At 37.9% G+C, this 27,466-nt stretch overlaps 1 long non-coding RNA gene across 2 annotated transcripts in view; it reads left to right on the top strand.

The window, feature by feature from the left end:
* The window catches only part of LOC110472043 (uncharacterized), a 249,637-nt gene that overhangs the window by 178,905 nt on the left and 43,266 nt on the right, over positions 1 to 27,466 (top strand). Inside the window, exon 4 of one of the 2 annotated variants that reach the window (XR_002465684.2) lies at positions 43 to 558. The exons of the other annotated variant lie outside the window; for it this stretch is intronic. This is a non-coding gene — a long non-coding RNA (uncharacterized LOC110472043). Of the gene's footprint in view, positions 1 to 42; positions 559 to 27,466 lie in introns of those variants that run through there. 2 annotated transcript variants of the gene reach the window in all.

The following is a 27,466-nucleotide window of genomic DNA, read 5'->3' as shown; positions in this document are numbered from 1 at the left end:
AATTCAATTTTCTTTCTGTTTTATTTTTTTCTCTGTACAAAGAAAATTGAAGCATGGGAAACAGAAATAACTGCTTTTCTTCACTGCTCCTCTGATAGTCCATATGGGGAAGGAAAAATAGAAACCATTCCTGTCAGTCCCGAAGTTGCGCCGACAGTCAGACATATACACAATTTCTGCACTCTGTCTTTTAAAAAGGGACTGGAGTCCTCACTGCACACACGGGCAGAAGATGTGGATGACAATCCCTGACTCATGAGCCCTTGTGATCATCTCTGAAGTAATGGTTTCCAAATGAATATGTGGACTGCTGCTGATATTTAAACTTTTTGTAGTGCCTTGCAAAACATCCTCAAAAATGCCTAAAAACTATTTTGATCTCTGCTGTCTTCCTTTCCTTTTGCCTACAACAGCCACATGCCACCTTCTGCACTGATGCCTGGCACAGCGTGTTGAGAGCCTCTGCTGTCACCATGATCAAGCACAGCTCTTTCTCCATCATGGAAATCTAAGCAAACTGCATTCAGGAATACCTGAACTGTTGAACTCTTTGCTTCACACAGAATAGGCAGGTGCAAGAAGTGCAAGTTCTTATCCCGGATCTTCTCAAACAAGGATACCATTAAAACAGAAAAGCTGTCAGAATCACTTAGGTTCCCATGTGATTGCCTATCACAACTCTCAGTGTATACATCTGTGTTTTTAATAACCCCCACCCTCTTTTTTTCAAATGTGCATTTCCCAAGATATATTTTGCCAAAAGTATACAATGTTGGTTTTATTAAACCAAAAGTAAAAATGTACTGTTCCACTGCTTTCAGACAACTAATAAAAATGCTTATTTCTAACAGAAAATGACAGTCTTTAATGTAAAAACTGTTAAAGATTAATACATTCCTTTTACAGTTCATAGTACCATCTTCTAAAAATTTGTGAGAACTGGACTATTTTGTGTGATTACATTTAACCAATAAAATCCTTTGAAAGGCTAATCCGTCTCTCTCTGAAGTTTAATGGGAACAAGACTCTTCAGGGTATTTATGTTATTACCTTTTTTGCCATTGTGAGTTTACTATTAGGTTTAGAATAGATCCGTGTGGAAATATAGGCGATTATTCTCTTTTTATATTTTAGAAGAAATCTCTACCATACCAATGTGCTGTTGGTACAATAATGGCAGAATAATCTTGCAATCAACCCCATACATTAGGGTGTGACCTTGAAACCATAACTAAAGCCATCAGTCACACTGTGTGCTACAGGAGGGAATACTCCCTGGCACACAGACAAAACGACCCAAAGGATGTATCTATGTCTCCCAAGTTTGTTATGCAGACTCTAAATCTCTCTACCTGCCCACCAACACATCATGGTCTGCAGATCTTGTCTTCCAAAAATTAAAAGATGCAACCTTTTAATGACCTTTGTACTGCTGTATGTTCATAGCTCAAGATGAAAAACCCCTGCATTATGAAAAATATAGGTTTGATTTGGTTTTTTTTAATATGGTGCTCTTAACAGACAGCAATTACATCCTTGCACATCTTTGGTTATCCCGGGATCACCCATCCTGTAATCTCCACAGCTCTTATTTTATAATAGAAGCATTTCCTCCATTCCTGTCTCCCAGAGGAGCACCCTTTTTGTAATAGCAAAGGGAAAGATGTTGCCTGGGTACAGATGCCACCAATCCTTGTGAATACATGGGCAATCTTAATGTCCAGAATTATAACTAATCTAGGCAAAAGTTCCAATAGTTCCCCTTTGACAAAAATATCAGCTCATCTCCCACCTCAGACTTTTTCTCCTCCCACTTTATGTCTTTTATTGGGAATAAGCAGAAGCCATTTTTATGCCTTTCCAGCAATCCTTAAGCCTCCAGCACTGCCTTGGCTTTCCCATCGTGTAGCTTGGTCAGTGCAGTGCTCGTACCGAACCGTCTGACCCCACACCAGCCTCATCTTCTGTCACAGCTAACAGAGCTCAGAGAGAATGGTCTTTGGACCTAGAGAACATTATAGCAGTAAAGATAGCATGGGAGACCCAATTGAGCATATGGTTTTGACCCAAATGGACTTCCACCTCCACCAAAAAAAAAAAAAAAAATACTCTGACACTGTACAGACCTAGTAGTATATGCCTTCAAGTATAGTCTTATAACTTCTCTAAAAAAAAATCAATCCAGTTATTATTTCAGGAACTGGCTCAATTCCATCCTTTACTACAATACCTCTGCATTTTCATTTAAAGACTTGTTTCTCTTTCATTTCTAATGTCCATTTTTTGATCAGCTGCAGTGGAACATCACAGAAATGGATGCCCATTCTTAAGCATGGAAAGTGAAGAAAATCTTTAAATCCCTGTGGGATGAATGTTACTGTGACAATAGAAGACACAGATATTTTTAACAACTTTCTGTTTTGTAATTAGGGAGCAGGATTTTTTACTTGCTTTTATTTCATTTTCAGAGCAGCATTGTAATAAATATCTTCCCCTGTCGCTTTTGTTCCTGGAACTGCAGCATCACACAAGCCCAGCAGGACAAAGTGTTCTTGTGAAAAACTGATTTATTCTCTCATCTCTGACAATCTAAGATGGAAGGATTAAGTGATGATCCTCTGATCTTCCTTTTCCCTTGTCTCCATGCATACACTTTGCTCTTGCTAGCTTGCTGACCAGTCTTCAAATATATTGCTTGAATGGCCCCATTCCATTAGGGAGCTGACATCTCTCCCTTTAGAGTGTTATTAATATCAGTCCTTGAAAGCATTTAACCAATGACAATCTAACATTAGCTCACAATGGGATTTAAAGACATTACAGTTCATTAATTTATGGTTTAATGCTGCCTTCTTCCAATCTGTTGCCCTTTCTCATTACAAATGGCAAAAAAAACAAGCTATAAAGTCCACAGTATCCTGCATAATATGCTGCATAAGGGCTTCATTTATTTGTTTACTGGTATGATTGAAACACACAAACCCTGTTCCTGTTTTACAAGTCAATTGCAAAAGAATAACTGCTGGTTTTCTGGCAGATACTATTTTTGCTTCACTTTTCCTCTTCTGACCATTTTTCTTCCTGCACAGTTGATTTACATATCATATTTTCCACTCCTACAAAATATCAGTAAAATATGAGAATCATAACACATTCCAATCAAGCTGAATTCAACAAATAGAATAATATTGTTTAAAATTTTTGCTAGGATCTTCCTGGGAAGAAGGATAGAGTAGTAGTTACAACTGATTTAAGAAATGCAGACAGAATGATGTAGAGTTCTGTCATAACTCTAGTTCTTTTCAAAATTGGATCAATGTCATTGAGCTTTAATTGTTCAAAGAAAACATAAAGAACAAAAACACGTCAAAATATCTATCTTGGGAATCAGAATAAAATATTCCATGTCTTCATTTCATGATCTGTACTTTGAAGAGCACTTCCTGGCAAGCAGGAGAGCAGCTCTGCTGCCAAGGTCCTGGGAGCCCTGGTGGACACTGTTGGACAGCATGTGCTGCCAGCAAGGAAAGCCAACAATTTCCTGGGCTGTGTCAGCAGCAGCAGCAGCACAGATCAAGGGAAGTGATGAACTGCCTCTGCTATGCACACGTTGGACCACAGCTACAGGGCTTGGTGTGCCAGGAAAGACGATGAGCGAGTTCAGCAGAGGGTCGGCTGGGGCTGCTCGTCCTGGGAGCAGAGGCTGAGGGAGCCGTGCTCGCTCAGCTGGGGCAGCGGGGATTTCAGGGACCTACAGCAGCAGCCTGGTACACCCGCGGGAGGCTATGGCAAAGAGCCTGCCCCTTCTCAGCGCTGCATGCTGGGATGACAGTGGGCATAAGCTGCAACAACAGAAGCTCAGAACAGGTTTAGGAAAAACCTTCCTCTATGAGAGCAGTCAAACAGCAGAAAAGGCTGCCCAGAGAGGCTGTGCTGCCTCCATCCTCTGAGGTTTGCAAGGCTCAGCTGAGTGTCCCAGTCCAACCCCAAAACTGATCCTGGCTGGAGAAGGAGGTGGAATTGGAGATTTCCTGTGCTTCTTTCCAGTCCAAGTTGTCCTGTCATACTATAAAATTAACTGACTTCTGTTCCCAAATCCTTTTATACACATTCTACTGATAAGACTCTGGGGAAGCAAGGCCTGGCACTAAGACTAAATTTATCTGATAAAGCAGTAAGATACTACAGTGTTTCAAGATCAGAAAAAGGATGGATCTATCCTTGACTACAAAGTGTCCTTTTTCTCCTAATTTCTTCATTAAGTCTTGTGTATAATTGTTCTACTAAAACTTTAGATATCAAAACTCGTTCCTTTTTCCAGTTCTGCAGTGTTTGAATTCTGGAATTAATAACCTTGTATTATGAAAGTTACAAGGAAAGGCATAGATTATTGTATGGTCTGACTGTAACCTCATGATATATGAGTATGTTAATATAAGCATTAGCAATGACAGTCATAGGATCAGAGACAGAACATGATCCCTGAATTAAGATGCTTACTTGAACATAGCCAAGAATTTTAGCCTGGTATTAAAGCATCAAAAAACCCTGATGAATCCATGCTACTTATATATATTTTTAAAACATATTCTGCATTTAAGTAAGTCCCTAATTGATATAAATCACTCCTGCCAATACTAAATAAAGATAATATTTTTGCTGCAGGAATGAGTTTATTCAGCAAGATTTAGAAGTGGAAAAAAAATATGAGTCATGACATAGCACATTTGTGTAACTCTGTCCCACTCATAAAGTGTCAGCTCTGCTCAATCCTCACGTTGCTTCACAAGGGATCAATGACATGCACTGCTTTATAGGAAGGGTTTTTTATCTAATAAAAATAAGCAGAATATGTGTGTGGGCAGCTTGGAGCAATCTCCTATGTCTTCCAGTACCTTAACAAGAATGGACTCTAACACAGCTTTCATTGCCCTCGTTACTGTTTTTCTTGCTGTTTATTGTCTCCTCTTCTGATTGAAACACGCAGGTGTAATGAATAATTTATAATATTACACATTTACTCTTACAGAAAATGCAGATCATCAACATGTCTACATCAGTGATAAAAGTGGGTAAGCAGATCCACTAAAAAGAGATATGCAGAAAATGCTTACAGAGCTTCACCAAAATCATCAGCCATCCATCCTTTATAACTGTCCTGTGCTGCTCATCACAGACCACTGAAGCTTTAAGAGCCAGAGCTACTCAGATCCATCACTGTGGATGCTGTGACCAGGCCAATTTCCTTTGAAGTTTATGAATATAGCAAATGTGAGACAGTAAAAGGGACCTTTTTATTTTTTTTTTTTAGTAAAGGCCTGTCTGTCCAGGAAAAACTGGGAAGACAGTACAGTTAGGGTACTAAGTATATCAGGCTGTTTTTGCTTTAAACATATGGATTTGTTTCTTCATGAATGACTCTGAAGGATGTTTTCTATGAAAAAGAGATGGCTGCAGAAGAACAGGAATTAGAGAATTAGGCATATGCATCATCAGTATTCCTCAGTATTCATCTCCCATCAGACACTAGAAGACTAATGTGCTTTTTTAGACAGAAGTATGTTTTTTAACTTGAAACCAATTACTGATTAAACAGTAGATAGGAAAATGGTCCAGTAAATTGATCATTTTTAATCAGATGCAGGCTAGAGAAGTATAGATTATTCAAGTTTAGTTGATGCTTCTATTGAAAATAAAATGCAAAGTTGGTACATATCCAGAGTAGAAAAGGTTCATTGCTGAAAAAATAAATGGTTTTTCTTTGCAGTATTGTTCAATAAATATTCAATCAATTTTTTCCCTTAAAAGTGAATCCAGAGTACTGGAAATAGGAAATTAAATCTTATTTTAAGTTGCTGACTCAGATCTGATGAGTTTGGTACTGATTCAGCCATTGCTACCAATCTAATTTTGCACACATAATTCTACCACAAAAAATAAGTATTACCTTTGTCATTAACTTTTAAAAATGTCAAAGATTTAATACTTTTCATTGTTATAATAACTCCTTTTCAAAAAGAACTTAGTGTTGGCAAAAACAAATATAATAAAGTTAATATTTTCTTTCAGGATAGGCATCATGCAAGGAGAAATACTAAAGACTACTCATGGGCTTGTTGAAGGTTATTTAAGGTGTCTGTAGCAGAGTAAGGAACAGCACTTACACATTCTGATTTCCCCACCCTGTGCTTTTCCTACCAGGTCATCCTGACTGAAATTTTGTTATCTCTGCTTCTGTGCAATCTGGAAAACATTCAGTGCAGAAATTCTCTGCTTCACAGAGAAACAGACACTGGGATGCTTCAGTAAAAATGTCAACACAGTTGTAGTCATCCGCTTCCATCCTCCCAGTGCTACAAAAGCAGTAAGGTCCACAATCCTTCTGCCACCTTCCCAGTTCAGAAGTTCAGACCTGCCCCTGCTCTTCTTGCAGTGAAATTACTGACCATGTGTTCCCTATCATGCCATACATTACATGAAAGAATAATTAAGTGGAAAAAAAAAAGTAGTCACTCATTTATTTAAGTGACTAAAGAATCAAAAGTAAAATTATGTATATATATATGAAGAGGAGAAAGGAAACAGTGAATAAAGTGAGTATGAAAAGGATTTAGGACTTCAAGTTTCTCTTCATCTGGGATTCCTACACATTAAGCCACATTGACTTAAATGCTCTTAGATGCGTTAACAAATCTACATGCAAGATGCAACAGAGTTAAAGGTGATAATTATTTTCCAGCCTTGGCCTCATGCTAATATCTTGCTATCAAACCAACATTGCATGATTTCTTCATCTCGCCTGAGATGGAACATTAAACTTGAAATACCCAGTACCACTTTCAGGACTATTGCTCTTCTGAAGCATTTCAACAAGAGGAAATGTGAACAATCTGCCACCCAGGGAAACCAGGTACCACAGCAAAACCAGAACTTCATGGTCAGGTGCAGATGAATATCTTGAAGCAGATGCCTAAAGGAATAAGCACAAGAAAGTTCATATTAAATACAATGTTTACTGGTTTTTATGCTGCATTTATGCACCTGGAGAAATGCATAATGTGATAGCAAAGAATATTTACTATCATTAAAATTCTTCTTTAAAGGAAATGTAAGATTTTAACCACCTTTTGCGTCCCAAATAGAATACCTCAAAACTTTCTGCTAGAATGAAGTACTAATCTGTAGAGCTCCCTTGATATTTTGGTTTAAAATTAAGGTACAGTAATTAATGTTTTCCTTTCATGAGTTAGAATAACAATTATGAGTCATCAGGTAGAATTTGGTTTATTCAATTGCTATTATCAATGAGGATATCATTTTCATAACCACATAGGAAACATAACGCTACTTTCAAGAACAAATTACCAATTTACAAGTATAAAATGAATTAAAATATGAGAGCATTATGATTTTAAAAATGCAAAAAAATATTTCATATATCCAGAACTTTGGATGATGGTTTGCCTTTTTATTGTGATGTGGAAAGATTCTAACTGTCAGACTGTCCCTTCTATATTTCCTCTAATGATTTTTGTATAAATTGTAAGTATGAAATTCCCATTCTATGTCCATGAACTCAGAGCTGTTTTCTCACCAGCATGGACATCAGGGAGCTGCTGCAAGGGGCAGGGTGCACACAGAGGCAGAGCCACACAACAGTGAATGTGTGGGGGAAGGCACTCAGCCCAAAGAGGGGCACTGGGCTGTTGTCACAGAGCTGTGGAGGTGCAACCACGTCCCATCCCCGGGGCTATGCTGAGATCTCAGAACCTGAGCCACCTGAAATATCCATTGGCAACAGCAGCCCCTGTGCCCCCAGACACTTTGGGGGATGCGCAGGTGGCATTAGAACATTCAAGAATAGCTGAAGAAGAGTATGTAGGCACTTACAGATGCTCATTAACATTTGAAAGTGCCTGATAGTGTGTTGTACTATTGATACAGCTTCTGAATGTGTAGTTCAAATTATTCACATAGTGTATTTCACATAAATTGTCCTTTAAATACGTTATAAATAAATCAACCAACCACTTTGATTGGTTTAAATAATTTGAAATTACCTATTTTCTCTATCAAACATATATACTGTCATGCCACTGCAACAATGTGTTCCTTCAAACCTCATTTTATCCTGAAGCAGCTTTTTTACTAAATGGTTTGTGTCACTATAATGTTTCTAATACCTTTTTTCACAATGTCTGAAAAAATAATCAGTGAAAAAGCTGAACCATAAACACAAAACCTCATGACATAATGACTCGATTCAAAGGTAAATTAAAACAAAGACTTGATGGAAATATTTTGGCAGAAGTGTAATTCTTATCTAGAAAACTCATCAAAGGAAACAACACTTCAAAATTATTTCATGCACTAGTGTGCATTTGGCTTGAAATACTTCCTACTTTGCCTTCAATGAATAAAATTTCGGCAACTTCATTTGGCTACTGGTGGTTTTGTGATTTGACTGAGGAACACAAATTTAGTGTGACAGCTAAGAGGAGCTGGGTCTCCTCCACCCTCACTCATGTTCTCTCCCACTTGCAAGCACTGATCACTCAATCCTCTGTTTGTAAAATAGTTATATTCTGAAGAGAAAATCTGAACTCTTTGATTTTTTCCTAATGAGTTTAACTCCCTGAAGCAGCTCATTGTAGAATACTGAGAGACTCAGTAACGAGCTGAACGAGGCTGGTAGGAGCTAATGAGGCTTGCAGGAATTAATCTAGTTCTACCTCCAATTCTTAATTCTCTTTATTTCTTAAAGTTTGGGAAACTTGCTCAGTCCATTCCTACCTCAAATGTAGCAGCTGAAATAATATTTTCCTCATTTCTACAGATATGGGCAGACTGCAGAAACTTGCTCAGTGATAATTTTGCTGAGGTTCAGATTAAACTTAATTGCAATTGTACACATGAAAACTTCAGTGAATTATCACAAAATGGATTAAAATGTGTTAGTATAATTAAAATGCTGAATTCCAAATTACAACAATTGGATTAAAATTTGGGAATATTTAAGAGAAAACATATGACTTGTTTCAATTAATGCTGTTTCCAATGATAATTTCTAAATTAAACAACCTTTGCCCCTCATTTTGTTGCCCCTTCTTTCCATTTCAGATGACATTATCCCACCAATGCATCTGACCCCCTCTCTTTCCTCGTTCTACACTGGGCCATATTCCAAGTCTCTGTCCCTACCTCTGGGTGCTCAGGGACCATGCTAACTGTACCAGAGAAAATCCAGCACCAACGGTCCACACACACAAGAAGAGCTCACTTCATTTCACCAGTGCAGAAATCACTGGGTTTTTAGCAATCATCACAGGACAGTGCAACAACCACAAAAAGAATAGGAAAACTACTTATCACAGAACTACCATTTTCTGCTCAGACTGCTAGGCACAGATCTGCAGCCTTCTTTCCCTCAGGAAAATATATTGGAGGATGTACATTTAAAGAAACAGGCCAGATTTCCCTGTGCATGCCCTATGAGAACAGAAACAAATCACAGGCATGATTTCTACCTCCCCCAGAAAGGATTAGAGAGATGCATTTGTGCTATTTCCCAGATTAACAGGAAGGAATATCAGCTCTGACTGGAGTGCTAGCACCATGCCTGGAGCAGAACAGGTTACCAACCCTGTTACTCTTAGCTCTGGCCAAGGAAACATGCAGGGAATGATTCACCATCCTTTCAGGAAGTCACTGTGCTGCAAAAAAATTAAATCTCAACAGAATTAACTCAGTGTGTAAGTCTTACACTACCTGGATGTATAGGGCTCAGTTTCACATCATTAATAGTTTTCACTCATTTGATTAAAGGGGTGTCTGGTGTTAGCTGCCTTTAAGCCACAACTAAAAAGCATTTTACATTTAGTCAGTTATTTGATAACATAGAGAATTTTTCTCTGTTAAGGGATCTATTCATAAAAATCTAATACATAACAAAACCTGACTTAATTATTCTTTATGGAAAGATAAACCTTTAAATTCAACCTTTAATCAGAGGATATAAAAATTACTTACAAGAGCAGATGAGAATTATTATGCAGTATCAGAATTTGGAGGAGCTCAGGTATGGGGTCTGTAAGGATTTTTTCAGCATCATGTTTCAAGTCAGTGGAAAAGCAGAGACTAAATTAATGTCTCCAGACACTCAGGATGTTTACATAAGCTATTGTATTAAACCACTTCTCTGTTCCCTGTGTGGTTTGCAACTTGGAGAGAAAAAGGAATAAGGCAAAGAGTCACTGCATTGGGTCTGACAGGTTACCACGGCTCATCCGAACCACACTCTGTGTATTTACCCTTATTCTGCCCTCCATGTGAGGAATCGGATCCAGTTTAAGATTCCTTCAATTCTGACTAAACTAAATCAAATTTACTTTATAATTGCCATGGGCTAAGAGCAAATTCATAAATAGTATTGAAATCTGGCAGTATGTGGTAGCTTGGTAAAACACTTTCTTGGTAACTTAAGCTACCTGATAAAACCTATCTTTTGATGAGGTATATCTCACTCTGCTCGAGACCTAAAAAACCTTAACAAACTGCTGACATTATTTATATTGAGTGATTACTGACTTATCTGTAAGTGGTCACTATTTTAATTAGTGATTTAATGTCTATCCAAAATACAAGATTGCATTTATAATGTACTTATTATAAGTATGTAGTGTACATAAAAATATAATGTGTCTTGTAGCCATCATCCCTGACAGAAATGGGCAACCCCAGATTTTTCATGCCCCTTCATCTTGCAGTTTTGCAGAATGTAAAAATCAAGGAGGATATACAACAAAAATATTTGAATCTTCAAAACATTTATGTAGCAGGCAAGGCATGAAAGCAGATTTCCCCTCCTGCCTCTCTAATTCATTCAAATTTGCCTTCTGGAACCAGTTTTATTTTCTGTACTAAAGAATATCAAGAGCTATTTTCTAACTGGTCCATTTCAATCTGCAATATAAAATACCTATTTCCCACAGTGGCAGACTGTAGAGGACTCTCCAGGGAAAATCATGTTTCTTGAGCTACAGACTGGGCAAGGAACTACAGCACACATTACAGTGGCTAAAGCAGACAGACTGAGCATGATAAAGTTTATGACAGGATGAGTTGGACTATTTCAGCCACATGATACTCTCTATGAGCAAACACAAACACAAACAGATGCCACAAGAAAACACATTTCTGTTTGTGCAATAACAGCAGATGGAAGATTGTCATGGAGCCTGCAAGGTAGGGCATTCATTTAATATAGATTCATACTTGCTGATCATGCTCATGCTTACTTCATATCACCTCATCTGGTGTTTCTCTTACCCTAGTTTTTTTGCTTGGAATCATAAGAGTGAATATTTTAATGTGCTAATCTTCTAGAGACAAGCACAGACAGAATAGTTTCCCATCACTTCAATTATTGGATAGCACACTGTCTGGAGTTTCCAACAGCCACAGTTTCTATTTATTGGAAAACCTTTAACTCTCTGTGAGGAGGATCATTATCTGATACTCTGCAAGTGAAGTGTTTGATGAGAATGTGATTAATCAGAAAGTATTCTGAGCAGCTCAGCTCTTGGTGACAGGCCCATAATCAAAGAGGCAATAAGAAAGTGCACTAAAGCAATTTTGTGATTAACATATACATTATTCTGGGCACTGCTGTATGCAAAGCAAAGCGTTGAGGACAAGTGGACAGAAAATGAACAAAATGTCTTATTTCCATTATTTTTCAAATGAAACCTGAACAGAGCAGGAATAGAACTGCAATAATTTTCTGCCTTCAGCCTATGAGAACAGTAAATGCAAAATCTAGTAAGTAGCATTTCCTTTTCTTAATTCCAAAACAATTGGCACTCCTTATCAATTTTCTCATAGCCTAGAATAAGTCATGCAGTCAGATTTCAAAAGAAGCTTTATATTTAGCTGAAAGAAAAGCTGGGCCAGGCATGGCAAACAGGCATTGATTAGTATCAACCTGCCAAAAGGATTCTGCAAAGATCTTGCCAAATGACAACACCCCCCACCCCCATCTTCTGTGCTAGCCTGATAGTTTTTCTGTTACCTGTTTTCCTTTTTTCATTTTCATCAGTTAATTAAGGTGGTAGTTTGTCTTGCAGACTTCTGGGCAGCCTAACCAAGAGCAATGACAGAGCAGTGATTCTATTCACCTGTTGGGGACAACTGAAAGATCTCCAGAAGGAAAATATTACTGAAGGAACAAAGGAAAATAGACTCACATCCACAGCCTTCTTCCATACATAAAGAAAGGAGGCAAAGGATGAAGACCCAAAAGCTTTAAATTCTTTTGTTTCATTGAACTCCTGTGTTCCTTATAATATTTAAAACATTTGCTATAATATTGAAGCAAAATTAAAAATATATGATCACTAAGTTTATCAAAATACCTGAAGGTATGAAAGACTTATTGCAAGGTTCATCTGGGGTATTAATTTTTACACTGTCACAGTAAATAACATACTTTAATCCTTCTTCACTGCCAGATAAGCTACCTTAGGATCTAAGAATATGCACATAAGCAGCAGGCTGTGAAGTAGTGTCCTGCAAGTTTGTACCTTAACTAACACCACAGTAACTTTGCTCCGTGCCATGTTCTAAGAAGAGGAACTGTGGATATATGTGTTGGGGGTGCTCCCACCCTTGAATTAGTACATCTGTGCCTACCAGCAAAAGTATCCTGAAAATTATTTGAGACAGATCCTCCACTGCTGCAATATTGGTGTTACCCTTCACACTGGCAAGGAGTAGGTGTAAAATACAACAGCACTTTTCAGCCACTTTGTCTTCATTTTGCACAGATGTAAATGATTGCAAAGGTGCAGAGTTATGGAGAATCTGGCACTTAATAAATATTAATTAGCAAAGAATTACACTGCCCCATTGTGGTGCTAAGCATTATAATTCCCACTTAATAAATGGTGCTGCAGTCACAGAACAAGGTTAATTTACTAGTTCACAATAGCACCAGACAATGCCAGAGCCAGGAATAGAATACAGGTGCCTCACAGCTACATGTTAGTCCTGTGAGCCCCACAGCTGTGATTGCTTTTCTTACTGTGTCCATTCCCCAAAACAGCTAAAATTACATCGTATTGCTGTATCTTTACCTGGTAAAAATATGTGAAGATTCCCTGCAGCAAAAAGCTGTCAGTGTCACTACACAGCACAATCATCCAGGGATGGGTTCCCCTGGGAAAAGAGGCATGACACCCAACAAGTTAAATGAGCAGCTCAAAGGGATATTTTGTTGACACAAAGGTTAGTTTCAAAATAAGTAATGTAATGTTAATTGTGGTATTTCCATTGACTGTCCAACATTAAAAGGCTTAAAAACACAACCTGCACAGTCTAGTGATTGAGATATATTATAAATTGTAGGCAAAATTCAAAGGATTGACAGGGTTGATGCTGCACCAAGAAACTTTGATATTTTGATGAATCTTGAATTTTTGTGACTTGCAATGCCAAACAAGCTCTTCTGTGCTCTTGCCAGAAATACTGAAGGTAAGGAAAACAAATAAAATAAAAGCAACTTCTCAGGAAAAAAATATGTCAAGTACTCTCAGTATTTGACAACATCTGTCACATCAAGACACAGATAAAAGTGACACTGAAAATGAAAGGTTTAGGAGCAGAATAAAACTACACAACTATTCTTTAATCTTCTCCAAAGAACAAATAACATTCTTATATTAGAGATGCCTTATGTCAATTTAAAAAATTATTTTAGCAGACTGAAAATTACCTGACTAGAATTCCGTCATCAGAAGTCTCTGTTAATTTGAAAAGCATTTAAGTACAGTACATTAGGGGTTTCAGATTTTGTTTGACAAAGTTTGTAGTCACACTTCCACATTACAAGATAGCTGATGCAAAAACCTGAAAGTTCAGATGAAGAACACACAATCCACCAACAAACACAGGAGTTAGTCCAACATTTCTGGAATTAGCAAGAGCGCACTATTCTGAACACAACTTCTCACTGAAGAGGACTGTTTTCTGATTACTGCTAAATGGTCAAAATTCAGTGATTTGGGGACACCTCAAAGTATCCTTTTGTCCATACCTAGCATGAATTGCCAGGAAGCCAAGAACAAAATGAGTAGCTGAAGCTTTCTCATCTCTGCAGGTGGTAATGCAAATATCAGCTTGGTGGGTTACAAGTATTTCCTCTATTCCTGCAGCAAACAGAAAATGTAATTAAATTTAACGCTACGCTGAAGGAAACAGTCAGGTGAAGGAAGAAAATCAAATATGAAGCAACAGTATGTTTTATCCTACCTACAGTTATCTAAAAGAAAACTCTACCAGGATTTTGGACAAAATGATAGTGACAGATTCTGAACATTCATTTGCAATGCCAAACCACTACAATCTAAAATTAAATATATTAGGACCAAACTACTTCTCTTGATATATGATGGCTTCAGCTCCACTTAGATTTGAGTAACAAACTATCCTCAGTATGAAGAAAATCTGAAGCAAATTCAGGTGAGCAGAACTGACATGGATTGAAAGCTGGCTGGATGGCAGAGCCCAGAGGGTGGTGATCAGTGGCACCAAGTTGAGTTTGAGGCCAGTAACCAGTGGTGTACCCCAGTGGCCAATACTGAGGCAAAGCAACAATATCTTCAAGCACCCTGACAGCACAGGGAGCAATGGGCACAAACAGGCACAGGAGATTCTGCCTGAACATATGAAAAAGGTTTTTTCCTGCGAGAGTGACTGTGCAGTGGCACAGGTTACTCGGACGCTGTGGAGGCACCATCCTCAGACAAATCCAGAAGCCTCCTGGAACTGCCCCTGAGCAGCTGCCTCTGGGCAAATCTGCTTGACTAGATCAAGCAGATTTACTTGATCTACTTGATCAGGAGTCTGATCAGATGATATCAGAGGTCCCTTCTGACATCAGCATTCTGTGATTCTATGAAATATAAAAACTTAAGTCCCAATATTACTACTACTTGTGGTAGAAAATGACAATGTGTGAAAAGCTAACACTTGACTCCTCAAAGACTTCAATTAAGAATATGCAACAGAGGTTTTATTTTTCCATAATCTGCATGTTAGTTGCTATATTTGAAAGGAATATAGTAAAATGTAGAGGTGTTTCAAGTATTGGTGACTTGTAACAACCTCTAACAGTGCTCCACTTCCTGAGGATAACTGGCACTTGGCAGACAAACAAGAACCCGACTTTTATACAAGGAGAACCCCCCACTGTTCTACCTTCAGTTTGGAACAGCCCTGCTTTCCAGTCAGCCATGAAACTGGGGCACACTGAGCTTTAGTATTCTGTGCTGCATTCATCTTACACTGAATTTCTGTTGTCACAAAAAGCATACTGCAGCTTTGTCTGATACCACCAAAAAACCCTCTCTTGACCTCAGCCTGCAATGAACAGGTATTATATTTATGAAAGTGACATCTGGAGACAATAAAAATAGTCAGGTTTGGAGGACCCTTAGCATGTTGTTTAAACTGCTCAATTTTATCTGTCTAAACAAATAGGCAAACATACTACATTGAAGTATGGCCTTATTTATATGGGATTCCCAGACAAGTCATTAGAGGAAATATTTTGTTTTTTCATGACACTATTCAGAAGCTAAATGTCAACTGAAGTATCAAAATTTCTTTGTTGATCACTTAGGCAGTTTTAGAACATGATGAAAAAATGAAGCAAATAATCCCCAACATTGCCTTTACTTGTAAAATTCTTGTAATAAGTCAATAAACATTCATCTGAAAAGGAGTAGGGGACACATTAAGACTACAATTAGACATTTCTTTAAACAAGCAGAAACTGCAATAGGGAAGATTAAGTTAACACTGGGGGCGCAACCCAGAGCACTCAAACAAAAACACACTTCCACAGTTTTTGTCCCAGGCATTCAATGTTCTTTTCATTCAAGTGACTGAATACTGGATCTGCTATCTCCCTTATTCAGCTCTCACCTCAAACAACCTCTGTGATATATCTCCTGTGTCTCCATTTGCTTCTTCTATCTGACAGTGTAAAAATACAGCAGTTATTCTGTGAAAGATCTTTCATGCAAAATGTATCTCAGAGCAGTGCTCAAACTTAAATATTGTATTACAATATAGAAGAAAGATGTTATGCTGCCAATTTAATCTGAAAAGTGGTGAGAAAAACTGTATGAGGAACCTGCATGTTTACTGTGTCTCATTAGCTATACTAAAAGTGCTCAGTTTGCCAATAAAAGTGCCCATTATTCCCTAACGATGCTGCTCTACTAAATGCCCAGAAAATTAGCTTGATCAATGCACTAGGTTGGTTCTTTATTCATCTTTCCAGCATTTCATTTTGCAAACTCCCTGTTAATATCCATTTTGAGAGCTTTTGGTCCTGGATTCAACCAAAGGTTAATGATACTTTAATGGAGAGTCTGTGTTTCTCCAAGCTGATGACCATCACTGACATTTTTACTGAGATTTTCTACTGCTCTGTATCTTTGTAATTAGTGCTCCTGCACAAATAAGATGTAGAGAACAAAAATGGTTGTGTTTTAAAATCTGCAAGAAGAGTGCAAATGACCATGTAGAGAAAAAGATTTTTATATCAGAAAGTAGCATTATGTCTTGTGTTGTAGAAAATACTACATGAGTGCCAGGACTAAAATTTTGAGAGCAATACTTTAGTGTGTAAAAACACATCAGCACATTCACAAGTCATAATACTGAAGAAGAGTGTGGGCTGCCACCTTCTTAAATACTATAAACTCCCACTATTGGTTTCAGAATTGCAGTCTGACAGCTTTTCCTGTGTTACTAATGCACAAAAAGCCTCTAGGATGATTATTCATTTGATGCACCTCTTTCTCTTCCTTTGCTAAAGATATTAAAACCAAAACATTGGCTGCAGACCATATAGGGAAAAAAAAAAAAAATACAATCCTTGTCTGCATCCAGAAGCAGAAAGAAGCAGATGGTGACCTCAGTATTAATGGCTCATAGCAGACAAAATTCCCATTGGCACAGAGGGGTCCGTGACATTGCAAAGAGCACATGGCACTTCACAAAGGCAGTGCTGAGCCACACAGCAGTGTCCTTCCCACTGTGCTTAGGGGAAATGCACCCACATCAGCATTTCCCCAAAGCACATTTCCCCAGGGGAAATGCATCCAGGCAGTGGTTAGATATAAAACCCTTGTGTTTCCCAGTTCATGACCCCATTTCTCATTCCTTGCTTCAGTGTGTGAATGCAGGAATGCGTCCTTTTCTTCCCACAAATATCCAAAACTAAGAGCCTCAACAACTGCTAAGCAGTGCATTATGGCTCTGGCTGAATGATGCACTTCACACCAGCGTTTGACCCAAAAGCAAACTGAGAACTGTGAATTCAACAGTACAGTGTAACACTATGATCAGGTAGAGAAACATAGCAAACAATGGGAATAGATGCTACACAAACAATGTAGGTAACAACGCATTTTTGGAAATGTTGAGGAATACATTCAGTGCCAGTAGCAACATTGCTTCCCCTGAAAAATGAACTTGGCAATTCTACTTGCTGTTAATAAAAGCAGACAATTCTCAACAGAATATACATTTTTAATATTGAATTAGTAGTGACAGGGCCTCCTTACCTACCTATTCACATGTCAAGGAAAGGAACAATAATGCTGTCCTCCTTCTTCCCTCTAAAGTTCTGAATTACACATATTCAATATCAAAATATAATGAGCCTCTTCTCCTACCTCTTCTAAATATTATAATATCATTAACATAATGTAAAATTGGTTATGTATCTCTGAATTTAACTGATGGCACTGGTGTTACACAAGTATTGTGACTAAACTTGGTGAGAGACCATAAAGGAAAGAAAGGGAATTTTATTTCAGTCAAAATTAATTTCACTCAGTCAGTGTCCTTCTCGTATGGTTTTAACTCATTCATTCTTTAACAACCATTCTTTCATATCCATATATTCACAAGCACTAAATATCCTGGCCATGATGGACAAGGACAGTGGTTCTCAAGACCTCATAATGTCTTCTAGAGCCTTCTTACACTGGAGATTATGGTCAAATGTTTGGATGTGCCTTTTATATCTTTGTCTTAAGGATTTTCAACATTAAGACTGTCTGACTGTGAAGCACTCTCTTTTCATATTACCCTACCTGTCTGATGTTTTACTTTTTATCTTTTCATCTCCTTATCTGAGTGTTTTATAGCTCTAAATCCTTCTTCCTGCCATATTTTCTTTAGATGAGAGCAGTCTAGGAAGAATACTTAAAGATGGGGCAGGGACATTTTTGAAAGGCCATATGAAAGGACCCTTGCAGAGAACAACAAATGCACACCAGCTAATTACACATTGCTACGGCTCAGGACTAGCACCTGACTCAGAAGAAGTCAGGACTAGAAAGATCCTCCCACTGCTCTTTCTGATTTGGCAGTAATTAGAAATGGCAGTGTTTATGCTGATGCAGTCCCCAAGCACTAGGGCCAGATGCACTGAACACTTGTAGCTCTGAGACCACCTGCCAGGCACAACGTAGAAGTACATTTGCTGAACACGGCAAGGACACCTGCTTGATGAGATGCACTTCCTGCATAACAAGTTCATTGTACCATGTTCCCTAAAGCATTAAATAATGTTATGATCTTCAAGGTCTTCAGGTCTGAAGATCTTCATTATTAATTTTTCATGCAGATTGTCAAATTTGTGGGTGATTGTGCAAGTGTGTGAACGCTATGAGTAAGTGTGAATAAAAACAGAGATGAGCTGCAAGAACTGAAATGAACTGGGAACAAATCCATCTTAGCCCTACATGACAATCTAAATACTTCTCCAGTCCCATATATGGTGAGAAGACCCAAGACGCCATTTCCTTTCACAATCCACGCATGATAGCAGATTTTGTGAAGCACAGGAAGAGCCCTACTTGCCTACAATCTGTCACAGTCAACTATTTTACTTAGGTCTCTTCCTACTTGCACCACGAAGAGCTGCACATTTCAAACAAGTGGAGTTGTCAAAACCTTTACAGACCTAAGCACATATGCAGAAGAGTAGCTAAGAAAAATACAGAGGCCAAAAAAGAAGATACACATTTGTGTCAAAACCATTGAACCAGATACAGTATTAGTGCAGAAGGCAGCACTCAAAGAGCAAAAGCTGCAAAGCAAAGGTTTCACCTGCAGGAAGTTATTGTCAGTTCTATTATCACACCAAAACCAACAGAAAGCCACACCAAAGATCAGCTGATAGTGTCCTTTACAGACAGGAACTATAAAAATAATAAATACCCAGAAATTACTGATTTATAGAAAAGCAGCAATTGTGTGATCTGGATCTGCCTAGATCTCATTCTATAGGGAGATAATGTAAGAAGACAAAAGGCTTTCAAACTGGAAAAGGGACAGGTTATATGAAACAAACATAAATAACCCAGCTTTTAAGTTGTAAAAAATTCCAAGTGACCACATCTGACAGAATGAAAATGAAAATTTTCCAAACAAATCTCTCCTCTCCTCATTGTGACCTTGGAGAGAGACCTTTTCTTATAGGAATCACTTTGGAGAGCTGTGTGGCATTCTGGATCGCACCAAACTTTGCCAGTGTCCTCTGATCCCAAGGAAGTTCATTTGGTTGTCTCTGGGTCCTGCTTGTGCTCCTCAGGGTGGTCTCTGTCACACTGAGCTGCAGCCTCCCAGGCTGCACTGACTGTCCTCCTGCCAGACCTGGAACCTTCTCCCAGAACAACGCCCATCCCCTGCTATCCTTCCCAACACCTCTCCTTTTGCAGCTACTTCATGTAGGGACAGCACGCAACTGAGAGCATGCACACCAAACACATCCCACCTGTCAGATTTGGGAATTTAATCTGTGTAGGCATTGACCTGAGACAAGCTCTGTAGGCAACAACTGAACTACGTGCAATGTCTCAGGCTGAGCTGAGAGGAACAGACATAAATTTCCTTCCTCTAAGCCACTTCCTTCCAATCTCACAGCAAACACAACACATTTTCTGTAGATCTTCTATTTGACAATGGGGTGAATTATTTTTGGCACATGCATATCCCATAGGCTTTGATGGAAGCAGCTGGGGCCAGATCTCCCCATCTCCTCTACTTAGGTGAGGTTATGCCACAATTACACTAAATATATCCGTGCATTCCACAATGATCCCACGATGGAGACTATGGTGGTCGATCCTGTAACAGGCACACATCTACTGGTGCACTGAGAGGGTTCCTATGGCATGGCTGGAGAACCAGTCTTCTCACACAGCCACATCTGCACCCCTCATCTGAACTGCAGCTTGGAGGATGGCTGTCTCATCACCCATCACCTGTGTGATGGGGCTGGGATGAGCAGAGAGCAAGGCTGGCTTATGCCTTCTGAGGGTCCCCTGAGGAGACTGGCGAGGGGAAGGCAGACTGATTGTTCTGGTGTAAGAAATCTGGTCTGCATCAGAGAAACTTCTCACACTGCCCTGCAGTGAGAATGAATGTGCTCAAGTTTGAATTCCCTGTATCTTATTCAGTTCCAACTGCTCCCCATCAAGTGATTAATTCAGTAGAGGTAGAAAAATGAGGGGAAAAAAAGCTGAGCTTCACGGAATCACAGAAAATCCCGAAAATAAAGTAAAAAAATCCTCCAGATTCAGGAGTCAAACCCATAGCCCTGAGCAAAAACCTGTTATGAATTTCCTGTGCCTAAGGAGTGAAGGATACTAACTTTCCTGGAGAGTTTGGATAAGGAAGCCAGTTATTTTTTGGAAAATTGTAGCTGGGATACACCTAAATACTTCTTAAATCAGAAGACCAAACCTTTGGCACACTTCATTCTAGCCTGTGGGCCTACTTGAGTTTAGCTGCTTTCATATTCTCGTTGGCCAAATATTTTAATCCATTTCTATTTTCTGTACCTAAGGTTGCATGAGTTTAAATCTGTTTGTAGACAGAATTTCCCCCTTTTGAAGGGGGGCATACCAAGATTTCATATGTAGAACTGAATTAAAAAGAGATAGCAACTCCTATTATCTCTCTAATTTCTGCTTGGGACCTGTCTTTTGCAAACAGTCTGGGTATCATCACGTGAATCAAAGCTTTTTCAAAGCTTTTTAAACAACCATGGGCATAAGGATCTTCTCCCACTCTTTAAAAAAAAAAAAAAAGTTTGCAGTAGCGAAACAGAACAACTTTATTAACTAAGAGCTCAGAAAATTAGTAAGAGATACATCAGTTTTGACTGTGATATGCTATGTCAATTTTGTAACTGTAATTTTCTATAATAATCTTTCTGACTGACTTAGCTAAAATGTGAATATGGAGCCACAATACTCTACAGCAAACCAAGTGCCTCCTCTTTGAGAAACACATAATTGCCATGTCAGGTGACAAATGTGGCAGCTATATTGATATTACAGCCAGAACTGGTACAAATGCCCCTGCAGCCAAGACTGTTTTTGTCTTGTTACCCTTTATATTGATCAGGAATCCAAGGAAAATCTAAGACACTGTACTTCCAGCAATGAAAAATTACAGACTCATTTAGCAATTTCTTAAAACACCAGTGAATTGTCAGTACAAAAATCAGGCAGGTGGCTTGGCTATCCAGTTCTCATTAATCTGCCCTCTGGCACATGTCAGTGCTCTGAGAGAATTTTGCTTTAATATTCTTCATATGTTTTATTAAAGCCATTCAAGAAATATCAAATACATAAGTAATTTTTCACCACAGGACATTCATGTGGCAGTCCCAAGACGTGGGCTAATTATTTTTTTCCTTGAATATTTTAAAAATAATATCTGGCTTCAGTAATGAAAGAGTAATATTTTGTCATCACTCAGACTCATGTTATTAAATCTGCTGGATCTTTACAGGACACATACAACATAAACAACACATACAATCTCACTTATTCATTTAAATGAACCAACCCTTCTAAGTTATTCTGCCTATGTCCATTCATCTGCAATTTCCAAACTATTAATGAACAATAAACAGAGTTGAATTAGGTACAAAAAGATAACTCCCTCAATCAAAACTCTAAAGAATATAGTCAAGGTAATTTTTTTTTTTTATTTCCATGCTGTTTCTTTATTTAACAGTTATATCACTATCTCCAACCAGTAACGTATCAGAGATGGAGGAGATAGGGAGAGGACTATGTCCTCAGTACATCCATGTGGGTGTGTTTGCTATTTTAGCCCAGATTTGGACTTTCACAAGTTTAACAGCTTTTTTATTGTTGTTTTTATTTTCTGTAGCATTAATTTGGACCTGTCAGAAGAATTCTAATGACATTGTTTATAAATGTTCCCCTCATAGGAAGATTGGCTCTTATAACTTCAAAGATTAAGAAAGCCTCAGTATAAAATGTCACTGCTCATTTTCAAAATGAATTATATTTGATGTGGAGAAAGGAGAAATGTGAAGTCACAGAAAGTGTGCCAATTCAAGTGACTGCAGCATACACAAATGAAATGCCAGTTAAAAAGCCCTGAAAAATTTCAATGTTTCAGAAAGGTCATCTATTTTTTTTTTTTCTTCTAGTGCATGTGCAGTTTGCCTGACTTATGCAGTAGAGAAAAAGCAGGTTATATTTTACAATGTGAGAACCATATGATGAAAGGAATAACCATTTAGCACATCTGCCAAGAAGAAAAGCCAGAAGGAAACATTTCCATGATCTATTGCATATACTTCTCTGCAATTATATTTTTTTAACAGGTGCGCTGTAGGACAGAAATGTCCTGTCAATTTACTGTATATTAAAATCAATAAATCAAGCACACCAGAAATTCTCTTCTGCTTGCTTTGTAGATTGTAAGGAACTATATAGACACATCTGAGTCCTTGCTGCCTCTCCCTCAAATATGTTTTGTTATTCTCCATAAATGAAAATTGTGAAGGTGTTTTGTGCTCACTCAACAGAAGCATGTCAGGGTAGACCAAGACTGTCAGAAAGTTTATTGTGCAAAACTTCACAACAGTTAAATGAAACACTACATACCCTACTCATGCTCATGGCCCTTCAGACCCTTGGATGGAGACACCATAGAAACCATCACAATGGAGCCCCTTTCTGCCTTTCCATAGATTTTGTGATGAACACTTGGAAGCGTTAGTTTCTAGACAAATTTAAAGATCTTTCTACTTTTCCCAGTGGGCTCTGGGGAACACAAAATAAATGAACTAATTGTACTACTACTACTACTACTACTACTATTATTATTATTATTATTATTATTATTATTACTATTTAATATGTAATTTGAAAACTTAATCTGGTGAACATTTGTTTGTCTAACTTCCATTCCTCTATACAGTAAAAAGAAGTTCCATTAGTCATTCACTTGCCAATTCCTATTTTTCCTTTACTGGTACTAACCTCTCAATCCTCTCCAGACTTGTATAGCAGACACTACTGGTTGATAGCAAGCAGTCCTCAAAAAAAAAAAATAATAAAAAAAAAATAAAAAAATAAAAAAAACCACACCAAAACCACAAAACTGGAAGACTTCCAAAACCTAGAAGGGCTTGTTTGTCAAAGATACATTTGAACTAAGTAACATTCAATCAACCACACAGGAGAAATTTGGTTTGGAAGTAAGAAGAATTTAAAAAATCCTGCAGAAGCAACACTTATTCAGACAATGCTCACTTTTGTAGCTTCACAAAGCACACAGTTTGACAGAGATAGACCTCCTCGAAGTTCGTCAAGCATTGTCTTGCTTTCCAGTGTTCAAATTCATTATCACCTACACATTTCTCCCCACACACATCTCCAATTATGTCCAGCATGTCTGTCTCAGCTCTATCATGTTATCTTTTCTCCCTGATACAGGGAATACTTACCTTGTCTGAACTTGAGAACCATGTTCTTTATGTATAACCTGACAAAGTGCCCTGAAAACACCATAGAGAAAGAGCTCTGAAAAATTTATATATTCCCCTGCTTTTAGATGTCTCAGAAAAATTTCATGTACAAATCCTGTAACTAGTTGATTTGATATAAAATGTAACTTTAGCTGTATATGTAACTTATGAATATTAATATTCTCCTACTTTCACATAGGCAGCACTAAAAGCTCCAAAGAATAACTCTTTCAGTATGACTCTGGGAAGACTAGCCAGAAGATGTGCTTGATCTCTGATGGTCAACTGATGTCCTATTGGACATGTATTTATTATGCACCCCTGTGAACTACACAGAGATCTCAAAATTACAGCTTGGTGGGGTTGATGCAGGAACTGTTTGCAAACAAGGTGCTCTGCTGGACCTTGCTTATAAATGAGATGAAGGTTGAGGCACATGGGTGTGTGAAGGGTGAGGGTTGCCTTGCCTGCAGAGACCACAAGATGGTGGAGCTCAGGATCCCAAGAGAAGAGACTGGAAAGAAGCAAGATCACAGCCCAGGACTAAAAGGAATTATACAGAAGGTGAAAACAGGCACACGTAACCTGGTAGGAATAGAGATACACAGTCAGAAAAGACTAAGTCCGCAGCATGCTGAGCCCAGTGAAGTCTTTTACAAGCTTGTAAGTGGCAATACGTGTAGCAAATAAGGTTGGGGTCCAAAATTGTTCCATATTTTCATTAATGATCTGGATGATGGGGTAGAGTGCACTCAGCAAATTTGCTGATGACACAAATGGGGAGAAGTGGCTGAAAAGGCAGGGGATTGTGCTGCCATTCCAAGGGATCCCAACAGGCCAGGGAAATGGCTGACAGAAATCAGATGGAGCCCAGCAAAGTGTCCAGTCCTGCCCTGGAGGTGGAACAGCCCCATGCACCAGTACAGGCTATGCAGCAGGAAAACAGCTTTGCAGAAAAGGATCTGAGTTTCCTGGTGGACAGACAGTTAACAGGAGACAGCAATGCCCCTGAAACTAAGAATGGCAGTATGGCAGTATCTAGATCTGCATTAGACATGGTTTTCCCCACATTTTCAGAGATATATGTTATTCGCTTAACAAGATCACAGCCCTGGTAGAACAACATATTACTTGCATTTTTAAGAAGAGAGGTAATAGAAGAAAAAGCAGTCAATCAGAAGAAAGAAAGATAACCTGACACAATCCTTCCTTTGTTTCATATCAAGGCTCTTTTTCTTTTATTATATTGTACAATTTTTAACTTCTCAAACTGAATGACTCAGAAAACATTTAAATTATGAACACTTCAAGGGAAAAGCTTTAGTAATAAAAACAGAATACCAGTGACTTTCAAAACAATTAACTTGAAAAGGTCAGAAATATTCTGGCACTACCCCACTATTGTAGGTACTTAACAGAGTCTTGGTCTACAAGCCAGGCTGTTGGAATCAAGATTGCAACTTTCTGACTTTTCTTCAATTCACTCACCAAAAATTTCTAGGCTACTTCAGAAAAATACGATTTTGTAACAAGAGCAGAGAAATTGCATCAGGTGTATGTAGGTAATGACATTTATACTAGTGCTGGTCTTTCTACACTTCAATAAATTTTCACCTTTATGTTGTCTCAGAGGGAAGAGGGTCACTTCAGACATGGACAAAACAAACTGGCCTCAGTTTTGCAGTTACTACAGACCTTTACATCCTCCAGAATCTGAAAAGAAAGCTGTTGCAGTCTAAATAACATAGATGAAAGTGACCTTTCCTCAGGGGACAGTCATTTATTATGTTATGAATACAAAAATCGGGGGGGCTTAAAAGACAAAATATTAATATGACAATGCCCAATCTCAAAAATGGCACATTAAAAGGCATCCAAGAAAAACTAAAACTAGAAGAATACCAAACCTTTCTTATCATATCACTCTGATACATGAAGAATTCCCATTCTTAAGCTTAGGGTTGAAAAAAGGTCTGTCCACACAACTGAGTAAAAATGCTGGGACTCTTCTATACACAGAAACTGAAACAAAAACTGTATTTAATCATCATTCTAGCTCCCACCCAGGCATAAGGTACCTAATCTTATGTATTATCTTTGATTACAAGATTCCTAGCCTGGAAGAAGCAAAATATATTTATTTTTATTTAGAGGTATTTATCTTCATTTCACAACAGAAGCAACCTGGCAAGCATCTTTGACACTTTAAGTGGAATATGCAGCAAAAAAATCCCCATCAGTATCCCAAACAAAGCAGTTGAAAAGACACCCAGAAAAAGAACTTAAATTAAAAGCTTGCTTCACCCAGAATATTCCACTTGAATTAATGAAGCTAGGCTTTCAGCCATTCATAAATCAGAAAATACAATATCTGCATATGACCATGCCCAGTAATATCTTGTTTGCTGTATGAGATAACAGGAAATCTTGTTTGCAGAATATGGGATTTTCATGTATAAATTACAAGTTCTGTAGAATCTAACTAGGCTGCTTTTCTCTGACATTTATGGGTGTTTCTACTATCTTCAAGTGGAAGACACCAAGAAACACAGAGCAGAATTCTGCTAACACAGTGTATCTATATTTGTTGATTGTATGCATTCTGCACAATATTGTTACAATATATATTAATAAAACAATATTATATTTTAAACCAGTGAGGATGACCAAGTAGAATATTAAATGGATTTTGTTAAAAAAGTTATTTTTTCAATTCCTATTTAAAATTTATTTCTTCCAGAGAAAGTAAATCTGGGCATTGTAACCATATCAGTAGTATGCCGCTGTTACAATTAGACTGACTCAATTCATTTGGACTATGAAAAAAGAAATTGTCTTAAACTAGGTTTAATTTAAAATATACACATCACTGCTGTATCAGAAGCAGTTTATAAAACTGATATCAGGGATGCTACCTAACAGTTCTTTCTTTTTAAACAATCTCACATATTCAATTTTTATATTCTCTAAGGCCAGAGCTCATGCCAAGCATTTTTACATAGAAATATAATCCATACCTTTGATTTAATTTGGAAAGCAAGTATAGTCTGTTTAAAAATAGCAAGAATTATTTTCAGAGGTTTTTTTTTTTTTTTTGGTTGGTTGGCTATGTTTGGGTTTGTTTTTTGACATGACATGAACACTGCAAAAATATTACTTTTCTGAAAAGAACAGGCTTAGAAAAATTAATTATGTGACAGTGCTAGCTAGAATCAAGCACAAGCAGAACCTATGGAACCTTTATAGCACATAAATACATTTTGGGCTACAAAGCTACTATAGTCTACATGTTTATTCCTCTTGAACTTTAAATCGCAGATCTGTGCAGCCCTAATAATGCATATACTTGTGTTCTGATTCAAATTTTTAGATCATTTTCCTAGAGAAAATGAAAATGGACCTAGAGAATGGCATTGATATCCAACTTTCTTCATCTGAAAGCTATACACACAGCTTTACTCTATGGCACACCAATATCCAAGTAACAGGATTATTACAGAACTTGTGAGTCAGTTGCAACAAATGACTTGATGATTCTCAGAGGTGGGCAAGTTGATCATCAACAGCTCTGCATTAACATCA

This window comes from Lonchura striata, chromosome 6, assembly GCF_046129695.1.
Source record: "Lonchura striata isolate bLonStr1 chromosome 6, bLonStr1.mat, whole genome shotgun sequence".
Lineage (NCBI taxonomy): Eukaryota > Metazoa > Chordata > Aves > Passeriformes > Estrildidae > Lonchura > Lonchura striata.
This window is presented reverse-complemented; position numbering and strand designations above follow the sequence as displayed.